The 17371-nt window shown below is 34.2% G+C and overlaps 1 pseudogene; it reads left to right on the top strand.

Moving 5' to 3' along the window:
* Positions 1-17371, top strand: part of LOC149209126 (trifunctional UDP-glucose 4,6-dehydratase/UDP-4-keto-6-deoxy-D-glucose 3,5-epimerase/UDP-4-keto-L-rhamnose-reductase RHM1 pseudogene) — a 55112-nt pseudogene that overhangs the window by 28093 nt on the left and 9648 nt on the right.

The raw sequence follows: 17371 nt of genomic DNA, 5'->3' as shown, positions 1-17371 counted from the left end.
GAATCTTTTAGATTCCCCCTAGATTCCTCAAATATTCCCTCCTCCAGTTCATCTGAAGATTTGTTTCTCAGATCAAAATTATGTCTATGCCATCAGCTTCGTGTTGTTGAAAGGTGTAGGATCGACATAAGGTTTGTCCAATTTGGACACTGGTAAAATTTCGCCCTCCTGATAATTGGGCTCAATCATGGTTCCACATGCCTCTTTTCCTCACTCATGGTTCCACCTGCAAATTAATTAAGAAAAAATATGTCTCGAAAAATGCACTCTGTCTTGGCCTCTGTTCTGTTCTGTTCCGTGTGTTCTACACCACTCTTCCTTGTGGCCTCCTCCCCTAGTGCATTGAGAAATGTGGGTTTATATGGTGTTAGGGTGGCAGACTTTACAAAGCTGCCACCCGGGGCACGGTGGTTAGGTAGAATAATGGAGGTGAAGAGGTCAGGGGATCAAATCCTACCTCTCCCAAACTCGGTGCATTAACCAAAATGCAAGTAACGGTTATATGTTTGCTTTGAGCGCGGATTTTTTTTAGTGTTGTATGGCTGCATTTAAGTGGTGAGGTGGTTAGGGTTGGGCCGCCTGTGGAGTGGGCCAACCACATGGTTGGGCGAGTTCAATTCCCGCTGGCCCATAACTATAATGGGTACGTTTGTTTGGTGGGGGTGGGGGTTGGGTCCACCAGAGGTGGCCCGCCCACACCATATATGTAATATATGTCATTTTTATGGTTATGGCGATGGCAGGGTTTGACCACCCGCCACCATATATGATATGCTGACGGTTTGGGTGGTGGGGTTGATGGCCTGCCACCCCATTTAATTAAAAATAAAATTCTTACATGGTTTTGGCTTCTAGTGGGGGTGGCGGGGGTCATGGCCTGCCACTTGTTTTAATATATATATATATCTATCTATCTATCTATCTATCTATCTATATATATATGTATGTATATGTATATGTATATGTATATGTATATGTATATATATATATATATATATATATATATATATATATATATATATATATATATTAATTTTCAATACAAGAAATGTTGTTTTGATTTTGTCTAATATAAAGGATATTAGACAAATTAAGTATCCAACAAATTCACCCATTTTCAGGTGCTAGGTTCCACCACTGGGACTCGGTCAATTTGTAGGACACTTAAACCTAGCCCACAACCCAACTTTGACAAAAACTTTGACTGGTTCTTTCTCCCTCATACAAGCTCGGATTTGAGTGTCATTCACACCGTTGGAATCAGGGTGATGAGCACTTCAATTTGGTGTTGTTTTGGGAGCAATCTGACGACTTTGAATTTTACCCTTTCTAAATCCTCTGGGACTTCTGCCTGTGTCTGGAGCCACGTGGATCAGGAAGCTACAAAAAAGGCTTTGTGGGACAAGTTAGGTACTTTATACCAATTTAAGTCTCTGGTGAATAAACTATTCTTACAGAAAAAATGTATAACCCAAGGATGAAAGATGGTGACTTAGTGACAAAGCATATGAACGCATTTAATACTGTGGTAAGTTATTATCTATTGATATTAAATTTTCAGATGAAAATAATTACATCATTTTCTTGTGTTCTCTACCAAATTCATGTGATAGTCTAGTTGTTGCAATAGGAAACAATGGAACTGCCTTGCAGTTTGATGAAATAGTCTCATCCTTGTTGTTGGGGGAGACGAGACGGAAAAATATGGAGGGTTAGAATGGTGATTCCTTGTCTATACGAGGACAGTCCTAGAATAGAAACAAAAATAAGTCCTCGAGTGGGAGATCTAAATCTAGAGGGAGATCTAAATCTCCAGGAAAACCTGTAAAGTTGTGTTGCAAATATGAAAAGGAAGGGAACTAGAAAAGGGACTGTAAATCTAAAGCTCTTGAGAATGGAAAGGGATCTGATGATGCTTCTTCTGCAAAGGCGAAAACCACCACAGATGAAGGTGGGGATGTGTACATGGCCTCTTCTTCAAGTACACATGTAGATCATGAGGCATATTTTATTGACTCAGGTGCATCCTTTCACTTCACCCCCCATAGAGAATGGTTTTGTGAGTATGAGAAATATGATGGTGGTGACGTCTTCTTAGGGAATTACAGGAAGGATAGAATCATTGGGCACAGAAAAGTCAAGTTGAATTTGCAAGTGGAAGGATTAGAACACTTTCGGGTGTTCTACATATTCCTGCATTGGCTAAAAATCTGATTTCTATAAGGAAGTTGGATGACGCAGGTGTAAAAACAGTGTTCGAAAAAGATACCTGCAAGATGGTTCGGGGAACACTGGTATTGATGCAGGGAGTTTAGATTGGAACTATGTACAAGCTGCAAGCACTAGTAGAAAATGAGAAATTAGTGATTAGGTGACTAAAAAAGTTAGTCACCATAGCTTTTCCAAGTGAAATACTACCAAAAATTAGCAATCTTAAGTGACCGAACTAAAAATTACTAACATAAATCAATAGTTTAGTCGTGGGTTAAAATATGTGACTAGCTAATAAGTAATAAAACTAAAAATGACTAGTCCACCTGGGGTAGCTCAAGTGGCGATGACCATGGAATGAAGTCTCACCAAACCGGAGATCTTGGGTCCGAATCTTGTGCTACCCTCCCCCCGTAGCGAGGTGAATAATGGACATGTAAACTCAAAAATCAGAGTCCTACCAAGCTTAAAAAAAATAAAAAAAATGACTAACATGAATGACTAATTTAGTCTAAGAACAAAAATACAACTACCTAACAAGTACTACAATAATATGAATTAGTTTTTCATGTTAGTCACCTTAATTGTGTGAAGCAATCTAAACTTACAAGTGATAGGGAACTGAAACATTGTTAAAGATTGGTTGAGAGGTTATCCTTCCTTAAACACTTTTTCATCCTCACATGGTGTATAGGTGAGCCAACTTTGCATTATTTATCTCTCATCATTTGTAGTTTTAAAAATATATATTTTAATAAATAAAATATTTTATGTATTTTTTTAAAATATATTCATTGAATCTAATTGGATATAGTTCCAATTTGAAATTAATTTGAAGATAAATTTTAATTTTTAAGACTAATATCAAATAAAAACTACTTTAATTTCATTTTAACTAACCTAGATCCATCTTAACCCCAGATCTATCAAGCGTTGAGAGGGATCGAATCTCTCAAGGTTCAAACTTATTTTTCTAGTGCAAAACTTGAGGAAAGGTTTGCACCTCGAGAGATTGGATCCCTCTCGGCACTTGATACTTATAGAATTAATATGGATCTAGGTTGGTTATATAATACTATATAATATCTATATTTGTATTTGTATCTCTTTGTTATTCCCTCTCTCTACCTCACCCCACCAAACATACACGCACACTATCTCCCTCCCTTCCCCTTCTCTCCCTCTCTATCTATATCCTTCTCTCTATTCCCTCCCACTCTCCTCACTCCCTCTCCATTACTCCCTTGTCACCCCCTCTCTCTCTCTCCACCTTTCTCCCTCTATGTTTTTCTTGTTCCCTCCCTCTCCTACCCCCCACAACTCCATCTATCTCTCCTCATGTCTATCTTCCTTCCTCTCTATCCCTTATCTCCCACCTTGCTCACAAATCTCTCTCCCTCTCTCTCTCTCTCTTCCGTCCAACTCTATCACTATCTCCCCCCCCCTCCCTATCCTTCTCCATATCTATGTCTACATCTCTCTCCCTTCCCCTTCTCTCCCTATCTCTATCATCTCCTCTTCTTTCTCTTTCCCCCTCTCCTCTCTCTCCATCGCTCCCTTCTCACTCCCCTCTCTCTCTCCATATCTATCTCTCTATGTCTTTGTTCTTTCCTCCCTCTCTCTCCCACTCCAACTGCATCTCTCTCTCTCCTCTCTCTTCCTTCCCCTCACTCCATCTCTCCCACCTCACTCTCTCTCCCCCCCATCACTCTCTCTTTCTCTCTCTCTCCTCCCTCCAACTATTTCACTATCTCCCTCCCTCTCTCCATCCCCTCCCTAAATCTCTCTTAAATTTGATCACATTGTATTGTGTTTAAGAAATTATCTAAACTAAAAAAAAAAATTAATTGGTTGTAAAATATTAAACTTATATTTTGGATAAATCATGTCAAAGAAAATAAAATAATGAAAAACTTTAAAAAATCATGCACTATATTTAATCTATTATAATTAGTGAATTTGCTTGTTCTCATCCTTTGAATCCTTAGCTAAGATTTCTTTATATATATATATATATATAATCGACATAGATCCATCTTAGCTTAATTTTATTAAAACCTTAATTTAATTTCTATGGGAATATTTATAGTAGCATGAGGATAGAGGGTTTAAATATATATCAAATTGTAACATTTTACTATTAGATTCAATTAAAAAAATGTTGTAAAATTAAATTAAAATAAAATATTTTTACTATGAAATAAGTTATTGTTTTTTGGCATGTGGTATTTATAAGCCATGGTATTGGCCCATGGTATTGTAACAAAGCCCATTTACAAGTTAATATCCATGGTAAAGTGAGGGTGAATATCCATGGTTAACAATCTTGTCATATTCTTATAAAACATTTTGATTGTGAAATAATTATCTACCGTAATATGGGTATCCACGGTTAAGAATCTTGTCATATTGTTATAGAATATTTTGGTTGTGAAATAAGTTATGGTTTTTGGACTTGTATTATTGATAAGCCATGGTATTGGCCCATGATAAGCCATGGTATTGGCCCATGGTATTGTAACAAAGTCTATTCACAAGTTAATAACAAAATCAAAATATAACAAATTGAGTTTTATTATTTTTATTAATTTAACTTTTTATTATTAATTGAGGTCATATTTAAATGTTTACACCCATCCCAATATCATTTTTAACTTCTTCTTCTTCTTTTTAATTTAGCATCTTACGCAAAAATAACAAATTCATATTAAAAATTTATCATTTAACGCAATTGCAATTTATATATTTTATTTTATATTATAAATATTTATTTTATTTTTTCCATTATAGACATTTCTTTTCTTTTTCATTTCTAGTTTAGGGTTGGGTTCAAATAAATATTCACAAATTAGAACATCACATTGTAGCACTGCATTTTTCTCTACCTTGTTGATATCTGCATGGAAATTTCAGAAGAAGGAATACCATCAACGTGATCTATGGATTTCATGGGATTCGAACCCTAGATGGAGTTTGGATGGGAAACACCTTAGGAGAGCATCATGGAGTAAGGGCACGGTCATTGGGCATGGAGATTTTGGCCATTTGTATATGGTTATTCTTCCTTTTTACTAAAGATGATCATTTTTACTAAAGATGATTTTTGTTCTTATGGGTAAGAAATTTGAGGGTTTATATCATCAAAGGATAAATTTCATCTAGAGATGAGGGTTTAATGTTTATGATAATGCAGATCTTGATTGCGCCCAACAATTCATCAAAAGACAATGCACAAGTAAGAATTTTGCATGTCCTTATTGTACAAAGGGTTTAATGATTATGATACTGTAGATCTTGATTGCGGCCAACAATTCATCAAAAGACAATGGAAAAGTAAGCATTTTGCATTTCCGTAAGTTCGCTCCACCCTAACTTTTCTAGGGTCAGAATGCATGAAATTTTATTTATTTATTTCACCTTTTGTTAGTGGTTGAATTTTTGTGTAATGGACTCTACCATGCCCAAATTCAAAGAGCTCAAGTGATGCAAGAAAATTTTCTGGGAGGATGCAAATACTAGACCTTCCTCAAACTTTGTTACATGAAATTAAAATTTCTTGTAATCATGAACATACAATCTTTTCTGTTTTATCCTTAGATTCTGATCTCAATGCCTATAGTTTTAAACCATGTTACTATATTTTAAGTAGAATATACTTAGATCCATTAAACCTTACAACTCTCCAAAGCTTAGGTTTATTTCAGCTAAAAAGAAGGAAATTGAATGGCTTTTGAAATTTAGACTCAATGCTTACAAAGAATGATTAAAAAAGGAAGAACCCAAATGGTCTCTTAACTTTTACCCACCCATAAATTTCCAAGACCTTTGCTATTATTCTGAACCTAAACACAGAGAGTAGAAGAAGAAGAGGAGCTTGGATGAGGTGGACCCTAACCTACTTGATACTTTTCAAAAGTTGGGCATGCCCTTAACTAGAAGAAGAGATTGACCAACGTTGTTGTAGATGTTGTTTTGACAGTTTTTCATTTCAACCATGCATAGGTAGACTCTATAGGTAGTTGAGGTTATCTTTTGCTCATTATAAGAGGTAATTCAAGAGTATCTTGATCTAGTTAGGATTTAGCTTGGCAGAGTTGTTCCTCCTGCTCAGTGATAGCTCCTTCTATTAAATCCCCAAGCATACTTTGTCACCCATGGAAATATCCACTTATTTTAGGATGAATGAGATGGAGACCAAGAATTCTGACAGGAATCTTATTGTTGTAGATGAGAGGAGTTTTGTGAAGTGAGAGGAGTTATGTGACATATATTGAAGGATGCACTACACCATTTTATGACACCAATCATCTCCATGCCATAGTACTAGATCTCTATTGCACCAAGGGAGAAACGATAAAGTATTCCACTGTAAAGAATTGGTATGTCGGGGAAGAGGAATGCAGATGTGGGATTTATAATTTTATTACGAAAAGTGGCTTGTGTGATGGAGAAAAATCAAGGATTTCGTGGACCTGAGTAGAGACTGGTTTGACAATCACCTGGAAATACTCGAGCATTGTTTTAAAAGGCGATGATGCAATTGGAGAGTTCTATTCTTTTTCCTTGAAAAATAACTATCAATAGTGGGGACAAATATGATCCATATTGGGAAGAATTGCAAGAGTAGGATTGTTTCTAAAATTATATCTATAGGCAAGTCAAGGAACTACTACAGAGGATTAGTGTAGGTGCAACCAAATTGTCATAATGCAGGATATTTTCATAGTGTGATTCGATGCTCATCCGTGAGCAGGCAACTACAAATACTTATCGCTACATTCAGTTACAATTTGAGTTGCATTCTAAAGTCTCTAATTTCATTTATTGATAGTCCTTTTTGTGTCCTCGTCTCTCTTAATTTTATTGTGCTAGGATTGGAATGGGTTAAAAAATCAAGCATATCATTGAGTAAAATAGACACCCACATGCCACTACATGTCATTGTGCATACTATCTATTTTTTATACAATTAAAAGTGAGAAATATGATGTGTGCACAACCAAAATTCCTAGCAGGCATGATGAATCTAGTCTTAGCATGGAAATCGAAACCAAGAATCATAAAATATCAATAAATTTGTGACACATAGTAAAAAACACAATAAAATATTATATGCCAACATTTTCTATTTAGTGCAAGATACTACTAATATTTCATAATTTCCAGAGATGGTGCATGTCATGAAGATTCCCTCAAGCAAAGTTACTGACTTGAAGATAAGATGGCCAATGCAACTATTTACTTTAAATAGGCTAAATTTAGGTAATTAAAACAAGTTTGAAAATCACTAGAAACACCACCCCCACATCATTTTATATCCAGTTGTATAATACGATATTGAATAAAATTATTAGCACTTCCATATAAATTGACCGTACATAAAATAACAAACAAGGTTGATGCTTTTAAAAGCTATATCCATCATTAAATATAAGATATGACAAGGATGACTCATAATTTTAAAGGCTATATCCATCACCAACTATAAGATAAGAGTTAATGAGATGAGAAAAAGTTTGTCTTGATATAACATGTAAACATCATATTACTTGTAACTTGTGCATATTGTATCTTATTGTGCATATGTTAATTGTATACTTCAATCTGCGTAATGTTTTACATTTAAATTGTCAAATATGTAGAAGTTACATTACACTAGCTTAAATATGCACACAAATAAAATATCAAAAATATGGCAGGGGAATGAGTAAGCATTTTCACACTAGTTTAAAATTTCCCCTTGGTTGGTGAAGAACCAATTCAATGTTATTTTTGGTGGAGTATTAAGTTATTAACCGAACATACTGAAAAAGGATATTTAGAATGTTATATAGAAGTTACATTTCACGTAGCTATATCTACCTTGACATAACTATAATATTCCAATTCCATTTTTTTATATAGAAGTTACATTTACATGTTTTAGATAGAATTTACATTTCACATAGATATATCTACCCTAACATAACTATAATATTCCAACTCCATTTTTTTCACACTTTTCAACATTTTAAAGATTTGTCTAATTTAGTGTGATTCTGAAATTAAATAGTTGATATTGTTTAAGACATCTCCTATTTGCAACATTTTGAATTCTTAAGTGGGATCTTGGGTAGGTTTTTGTTACTACCATATATCATGTTTTAAGTAGATGGTGTTTTATAATTCACCCAAGAGACTTTAGGAGAAACCTTTTTTTTTGTAAGCTTGGTAGGACTCCTCTTTTCGTGTTTTTACTTGTCCATTATTCACCCCGCTACGGGGGAGGGTAGCACAAGATTTGAACCCAAGACTTCCGGTTCGGTGAGACTTCATTTCCATGGCCACTACCACTTGAGCTACCCCAGGCGGACAACTTTAGGAGAAACCTTGAATTGCATGTTTGTTTCCATTATACATCTAATATTTGCAACCTTTTCCACGTGAAGAACCCAATAGCCCATGTTGAACATGAAACAAGTACCTCAAAAACTGGGGAATATCAGTTATTCTATTTCTAGAGGGGAATAGATCTAGAGAAGGCAATGACAACTATCATAAATGGCTTTTGTCAAGTTGTATTTAATGAAATCCCACTAGAATTTGCTACTAAAGTAAATCAATTGATGAATTTGAAGCTTGAAGGTAGTGTTGAATAGGTGTTGCAAGGTATCTCTATAACACTATCTATCTACATGATTCTAATGCCATGAGATGGTGTCTCAATAACAATATTGTCCAGTGATGGGTGCTAGATGTAGATAGCTTTCTCATGTCCTATAGGTAAACTATATCATTATATTTCTATGAAATCTCAGAATGTGTTCAAAGCTTGTCTTAGATAAGGAAATATGTATGTACCCCTGAATTTATCTTTGTTGTAATAAGATTGAGAATAAAGTTGTCATTCCAAATAATTGGGATCTACCATGTAAGTTTACTTTACTACATGAAATTCTTGTTTTGTTAGATCCGAACTAGTTAGGTTTGAATTTGTTTTTGTTGTAACGAGAATAAGAATAAAGTTGTCATTTTAGTCACTAAAATCTACCATGTAAGATTTATTCACTACATGAAATTTTTTATTTGTTAGAGCCCAACTTATTAGGATTATGAAGAATCCTCTTTCGCGACAATATTATGAAAGCTCTATTCTTGCTCAAAGAATTACATATTATAGAAAGGTGGAAAATATATGAGATGCGGCTGAATGGTTTCTGTTTTAAAATGTGTGGAGTGAGTATAAAATCATTTGCAGTTGCATTCAAATCTTTTGGAGCACCCACTAAAGTGCTTTATTTTCCTCCTAGTTAATTCCATTTCTACTATCCCAATGCTTCTAGAAGTCCTTATCCAAAGTGATCTCTTAACTATCTTGGAGGGAAATTTATTACTTGATTGGAACCCACAGATTACAATTTGATTAGGAGCAAGGGATGAGAAATCTTCATATTCTTCAATATATTCCACAATTTAAGAGCATATCGAATGATTGTCTTTCTGTTTCATTGATACGACAATCACTCGAATTCCTAAGAATTCCTTGCTAATGTAAAGGGCTTGGTGTTTTCTTGAATCAACATTATTCGCATTTGACTTCCTAGCATTTCTTTTAATTTCATTTTTGTTGTGTTTATATTGATATCCTTGAAGTTAGTGATCTACTATGTGTGTAATAAGAAGTATTAACTACTAAGCACTCTCAAAGGTGATATTGATGTAAGACTAACTTTAAATGTCCCTACTTGACACTTTAATATTACATGATCATGCAAATAAAGTATTAATCAATATTAAAGGGAAGATGATTAGCGTGCAGTGTTTCTTGGCTTGTCATATAATTACTGCATTTTGGCCCCCAATAATGTATTTGAGGTTACTTTTTGATTGTTACTTGTGGAGTTTCCCATTGGCTCAAAAACACATCAAGGATAAATGTCCATTGCATTGGCATTGGACATCATCAAATAAGAATTCACCAAAAGCAGTAGAGGACATGGGAGCAATTGTTACAATGAGTGGATAACTTCTAGAGAAACACTGAGGCACCATAATTTCTTATGTATTTAGATTCACTTAAAATTAACTAGTCACAAAAGGTACCTTTTTTTTCCGAATATTTTCATGTATACAGAAATACTAAAAACGCAATTTCAGACTAATTGTTCAAACTAATAATTATCTGATAGCCATAATTTATAATTAAATAGTATAATATGATTAATATTATAGGACACAACTATAGGGTCTGACCGTGAGGTGCATCGTGACAATATATGTACACTTCTCATTGTATTAGATAATCATATCTCAGAGTGTGATATCCATCCAATGAAATGTACTCCCAGAGGCCATCGTGGGATTGAAATTTTTTCTTTCAGTTGACAACTGGTGATATATTTTCTTAGGTCTTATTGTTTTGCTTCCCTAACGTTTTGACACTACTCACAGCTAGCACCTTCATTCAACAAAAGAAAAAGTAAGGTACTCTTATTGGAATGTTGAATCATTTTGTCTCCACAATCCAATATGATGTTGGATCAATCTCATGATCCTAAAAACATAGGTCATAATAGTGAGGAACTTTTACAATGGGAAAAAGAATATCTAAATTTAAGGAACATGACTCTTTTAGAATAAGCAATATTTTTTACATTGATTTGTTTTTTTCCATTTCTTTTCACAAGTAATCTATTGCCTAATATTTTTAACATGTAACTTAGTTGGTATGATTGTGCCTACCGTTTTGTTGAAGGTTGAATACTAAGTTCCTAAGGTGTTATTTTCAATGGTGACATTTTATTTTCTTTCTTTATACAAGTCATGATCTAGCCACATAGTGGCCACTATCGAATGTTGAGGTATATGTCGTATAAATATTTTATAGTTACTTTATTTTATATTTAAGTATTCATCGTATTTCATGTCTTATACTCTGCATTGGATCTTCTTTCATTTTCAGGAGAGGAACTCAATATTGATGGTAAGAAGCAACAATTGAAGAAAGAGGAGAACAATAACACTGGAGCGACAAATGCAAAATGAGAGAGAGAAGAGAATCTGTCTAGTGATACCCTTAGTGATTGATGGTAAAGCCTTCAGAGTTGGTGAATTCACTTGCAATGCTTTGGAAACATAGTGATAATGTTTTGAAATGATGAAATAATATTTAATATGTAAATTGTGGTCCAACCGATATTAAGTTGGAAACTCATATTGTAATACTTGATATTTTATATAATAAAAATTATATGGTTGAAATTATTTTTATTTGCACTTGATATTATTTAGCCTTGTAACTAACATATGTAACATTGCGTTATCATATTAGATAAGCATGCACATTGTATGGAATTTTTTTAAAATTTAGTCACAAAATCATACTAATTAATTTATGTTGATTGATAATGAACACATAAAATCAATCTAAAACTACTAAATTAGTAGTTTATATTAATTAATGATGGACACAAATAAAATGAATATATGACTAAATTAGTTGTTTATAATGATTATGAATGAAATTAAATAAAATGAACAGAAACTACTAAATCAATCGTTTATATGAATATGAAAATACCAAAAAAAAGATAAATGACTAGTGCAATGATAAATTTTTTATTAAAATGATGACTAAATTTTGCATATATACAACTACTAGTAGTTAATTTACAGTATCTTATAACACGACTAAAATTTAGTCATATTTATTTGGTCATTAATTGGTTTCAAATGATGACTAAAATTTGTATATATATGGATATTAGTAGCTAATTTACAGTATCTTATAACACGACCAACATTTTGGTCATTAATTGGTTTTCTCAAGGATTCATATAGTAATATATTTTGTTGTATATTTGGTCAATAATTGAGACAATTAATGACTAAACCAATGAAAAATAATGACCAAATTTATGACTAAATATACTACTAGATGGTAAAATTGAGGAAACCAATTAATGACTAAGCTAAAAATGGTTAAAATTTGGTCGTGTTATAAGATACTATAAATTAGATACTATTGGTCACCGACTGAAAAATTATCGTTTATACGCAAATTTTAGTTGTTTTTTTAGTAACTAATTAGTCATTTTGTATTAGTGAAGGTAGCACTGTTATTGATGGGTGCAATAGTTATGTGGTTCCTGAAAGTGGTGCAAAACATCTAGTGGTCTCTGGAGAAAAGACCATGTTATGGCATCAAAGGCTTGGACATATTGGAGAGAAGGGCCTTCGAATACTTCATGGTAAAGGTATGGTAGAAGGTATGTTTAATATCTCTCTGTATTTTGATTTTTGTGAAAATTGTGTATATGGGAAGCAGAATTGGGTGCGTTTCCCCTCTGGTGGTAAGAGGGCAAAACATATATTAGAGCTTGTGCACAGTGATGTGTTTGGGCTTGTGTCAATTCCATCACTGGAAAAGTCTGTATACTATGTATCATTTATAGATGACTTCTCAAGGAATACATGGATATGTTTCCTCAAGAAGAAATCTGAATTCTTTGATAGGTTTAAAGAATTTAAGGTTGTGGTGGAAAACCAGTCAGAGAAGAAGATAAAGGTGTTGAGGACAGATAACAGTGGAGAATTTTGCAAGAAGGAATTTGAAGAGTTATGTAAGAAGTGTGGTATACCACGACAAAAGACTACTCCATACACACCTCATCAAAATCGAGTTGCAAAAAGAATGAACAAGACATTGATGGAGAGGGCAAGAAGCATGCTTAGTGGTGTCGGTTAGGACAGGAATTGGCAGAGGCAGTGGAGACTACATGTTACCTGGTCAATAGATCACCTTCATTGGCATTGGAGGATAAGACTCCACAAAAGGTATGGACTGGTAAGAAACCTTCTCTTTCACATCTGAGGGTTTTTGGATGTGATGCATATGCACATGTTCCAAAGGAGAAAAGAACAAAGTTGGATAGTAAATCTGAAAAGTGCATCTAGCTTCAACACTATAGTTTTCTCAAGTGATGAGTCCAGTCTACACTTGGTAGCTATTAGTCATGGCTCATAGTTTTCCCAAGGCAACAAACCCCCATCTATACCCTAGCATCCTGGCAACCCAACTCTTTATCTCTAACCAAATTTGGAATCAAAAGCAACAACAAAATTTTTCACTATTTCCAATTTTCCCTCAATTTAAATGTGTAGGTGGTTTCTCTCAATGATTTTGTTGATTTCCATAATAATTGTAGCCCTCCCAACAATTTGCATTATTTTCAACTCTACTATAGATTTTTCATTCAGGAATTTAATAATTTTATTTTCTTCTACACTTCCTGTTGCATCTCCTACTTACATGAAGTTACAAGTTTAGTAATACTAGTGATTGTCGCTCTCTCTTCAGAAATAACTTGAACTAAAACCCATGTATAATGCACCTATTGGATGATTTCATCCCAAATTACTTGTCTATCTTCAAATAAGGACATATTATGCTTCAGACTATCCTTTGGATATTTTATCTCTTTTTTTGTTGACTTATATTTTTCATAGATTTGTTCACTTTCTATCTTTGCAGAGCTCAATTACTTCTCTTTAGCACTCAACTCTTCTTGAGACAATGTTGGATTGTCTTGGATATTTTTCATCTCTACCCTTGATAGTGTGAGTTTGGTTGTTAACTGTGACAATTTTTCTACAATATCTTCAGACTCACTAGACACAACAATGGTACACACATGATTTTTGATAGTCTTCTCCAGGTATTAGAATTTTTCTTTTAAATTGTTCCTTTTCTTTTTCCACAAAGGCTAACTCAACAGTTTGAACATGTTTTGTCACAGGAACTTTTAACTTCTGCCTTAGTGATTGCATTGTAGATTATGTTTTGTGTATCAGGACTTTCATGGCTTCTCTATCATTGGGGTCAACACCAATCTTAATGATCAATTCCTTAAAACCTTCATTTTGTAAATATAGAGCTCTAGAATTGTCCTTTTCTTGTTTGACTATGCTTGAGACTTTTTCTAAGACTATCCTGCTTTGCTGACTATTAATGAGGCTTTACTCAAATCACTGTATAACATTTCTCTTGTCTGCCTGTGAAAATTTATCTTATTAGTTAAAGGAACATCAACAACATTAAGAGATAAATCTACGACCTTAAACTCAACACTCGAGGAGAGTGACTAGATAGTGGGATGCAAAAGAGAGAGTTTGAGTTGATTTCTATCTAGGTCCATTGTTGAAAGTAATTTGGTCTAAAAATAAGAGGATGCTTGGATTGTCAACTAAGAAATTGTCTCCCCTTTTAACTTTTTACATTTCTATTCAATCACGTCTTTGTAATCCTTTAATGTTTTAGCTATCATAGAATAACTCCCTTTAGTTATGGGCACTATCAAATCTGTGGTATTGGAGGGCACACCAAGCTTAGGGTTTCCTAGCTTCATCTGAAAACCTGGTTGACCAAAGATCTCTTATGTCGACTTCACTTATGTTTCCTCCTCACCTTTAGACTATATTTTGGATTTCTTTGATGGTTGTTCCTCCTCCATGATATCTACATCCATTGCTTCTGCAATTATTTTTTCAAATATTTTTCTTTGACCAGAGGAGTCTCAATTTCCAAGTGTGAGTTGATAAGCCAAACAACTTGATTTTATTTCCATTCAATTTCAAGCCTGCTTTCATGGGAGTATGGTGTTAAATTTACAATCCTCCTTCTCTCATAAATTAATTAGCGAGGGTCATACTGCCATATATCCTCTATTTCAAAATGAAATTCCTTCATCATCTCCTTTACTTGATCGAGAGCTTGTCTAGAATTTGCTAAGAAAGGACCCACAACATTTTCCATTGAATAGGTATCCTCTACGCCTAGGAAGAAAATGGACTTGGGGTACATGTAGGCTTTGTCTTATGAACTCCAAGGAGAATATCCTTATAAGTAGGAAGATTGACAACTGATAAGGCCACACTGCACACCAATATAGCCTTATTTATTTAAAATATTCAAAATGGTACCAATCCCCAACCCTCATATCCTTACTAAGATGTAACAATTTATTCTATTATGGTAAAATTGTTAGGGGTGGTGCAACATTCAAAATAGTGTAAGCAGTTGCCATGTAGGTGGACAAGAATTGATAAAACACTTCATTATCAGGTTTTCTTTTGACCACATTCATCCAATCTACTACTGAACTTCTTCTTTTTTTGGAGTCAAAGGTACTCAGACCCAGATATTCAAACTTTTCTACATGAGTATATAGAAAAAGGTAAACTAAAATGGAAGGACGTCTGAAACAATTGGCAAGGTGAAAATTCTTGAATTTGAAATTGATGGATTCATCTAGATATGAAGGTATATCCAAAACACATTTGGTTGCAATATTTTACTTATGAATCCTAGCATTGGTTTGGCGACATTGCTTACATCATATTTCCTAAGTAATAATAAGATTGTTGTAAGGATTTTTTGTGCATCTTGAGAGAAGAAATACATAGGGTAGGTTTTAGTTGCTGGAGGAATTAGTGTACCTGAAGGAAAAAACAATGTAGACAAGGATTTCTTGGTTTCTTTTGATAGCTGAGTAAAGTTCAAAAGTAATGAGGCCTCATTGAATGGCTATGAGAATTGAATATTAGGGAAACATAAAGCTTTGTGGATGATGTCAGTTGTAACCTCAATGATATTTTCCCCTTTGGATGAAGCAACATAATATTTTGGGACATCTAGGTAGAGGTTAACCAAGTTACGAATTCAGGGAAATGGTATATGGTTGGAGCCAAAATGTAGCATAAACCAAATTGTACAACCCTAAAATAATCCTCTTTTTTTAGAAAATGGAAAAAATAGTCAAAGTCCTAAATTTTTCAAAGTCAAGGGGACAAAACAAATCATGAATTTCACCCTCAGTGTCCATCAATGGATCTTTGGTGGTAGGGTTAGGGTTTGTTGGTTTTGGGGTTGACTTCAAAGCCTTTTTTAGGTTAATCATTATGGAAAATTTAGGTTTAGAATGAGGTCTAAATACTTGGTACTGGCGTGAATACATGAGGATATGAGGTCTGTTGGTTGTTTTTTGACTTGGACGTTGACTGTAGAGTTGTCCGAGTGAAGTATATCAAAGGAAACTAATGGGTAGAAACCACTCAACAAACCCTTTAACCCTTTGTGTCAATCAGGAAAACTAATTAAGTAATGGGTATGAATGACATAGCGATGATGTGACAAGTGAAATATGTGGATAGTGACGTGGGCAAAAGAGGTGGTGGGGTGAGGTGGTGAGCAGGCTTGATTAAGCACCTCACATCGCACGTGGAATGATCACATGTTATAAGCCAAGAAATCATTTACCACCTTGTGCCCCTCCTCACTGGTGGTTTCTGACAATTTGGTCAGGGTTGGCACAATGCATCTCGACCATCGATTGTTTGATCGACAGGATTTCAAATCAACTTTGAACCACCCTCGCCAATTTTTAAAGATCGTGGAATTTGGTCAGGAACAGTTTAATGTGATGTGACTACCCAAAAATGTAGCATGATCTGTCATAAAAAGTGAATTTTTGTTAATCCTCCATGGTTATCTATGTGGGCCCACACAAACTTTAATATTTATTGAGCCTAAAAGGTTAGAGATTGTAATAATAACAATACAATTTGGCTCTAACCATTCCACAAATAACATTTTCTCTTTTTCTTCTCTCTCTCTCTCTCTCTCTCTCTCTCTCTCTCTCTCTCTCTCTCTCTCTCTCTCTCTATATATATATATATATATATATAGATAGATATTGTAAAACTATATTTGAGCTACAAATGGTGGTAGGAGAGCCACGGATTTATGTGGAAAATATAATGTATGATTTTCAGAACATGTTGAGGAAAAGGTAACATGGAACACCATGAGGAAACTTGGCATGAACTTGATAACGGGAATATGCAAAAGAAAAAGGTAAGTGGAATGTGATATGACAGCCAAGTAGGTTGATCAATTCCATAAAAACAATGGACAACTATTGCAACCCTAATTTTATTTGCACATGTGCTTATATATTGTATGCATGATTATGTTAATATGAAGATGCCATTTTGAATCACAAGTTTTGTTAGGAGTTATTGTTGTGGAAGAATGATGGATGCACGTGGTACATTGAGTAAAAAGATACGTAGGTGGAGCAAGCGCTCTAAACTCTTATTGTGTAATAGGTGGAGCTCAAAT

The sequence above is a fragment of the Pinus tabuliformis genome, chromosome 1_2, assembly GCF_031772625.1.
Source record: "Pinus tabuliformis cultivar Carrire ecotype Pingquan chromosome 1_2, CPIR1, whole genome shotgun sequence".
In the NCBI taxonomy this organism is placed as follows: Eukaryota; Viridiplantae; Streptophyta; class Pinopsida; order Pinales; family Pinaceae; genus Pinus; species Pinus tabuliformis.
Note: the sequence above shows the minus strand (reverse complement) of the source record. Positions and strands in the feature narration are given on the sequence as shown.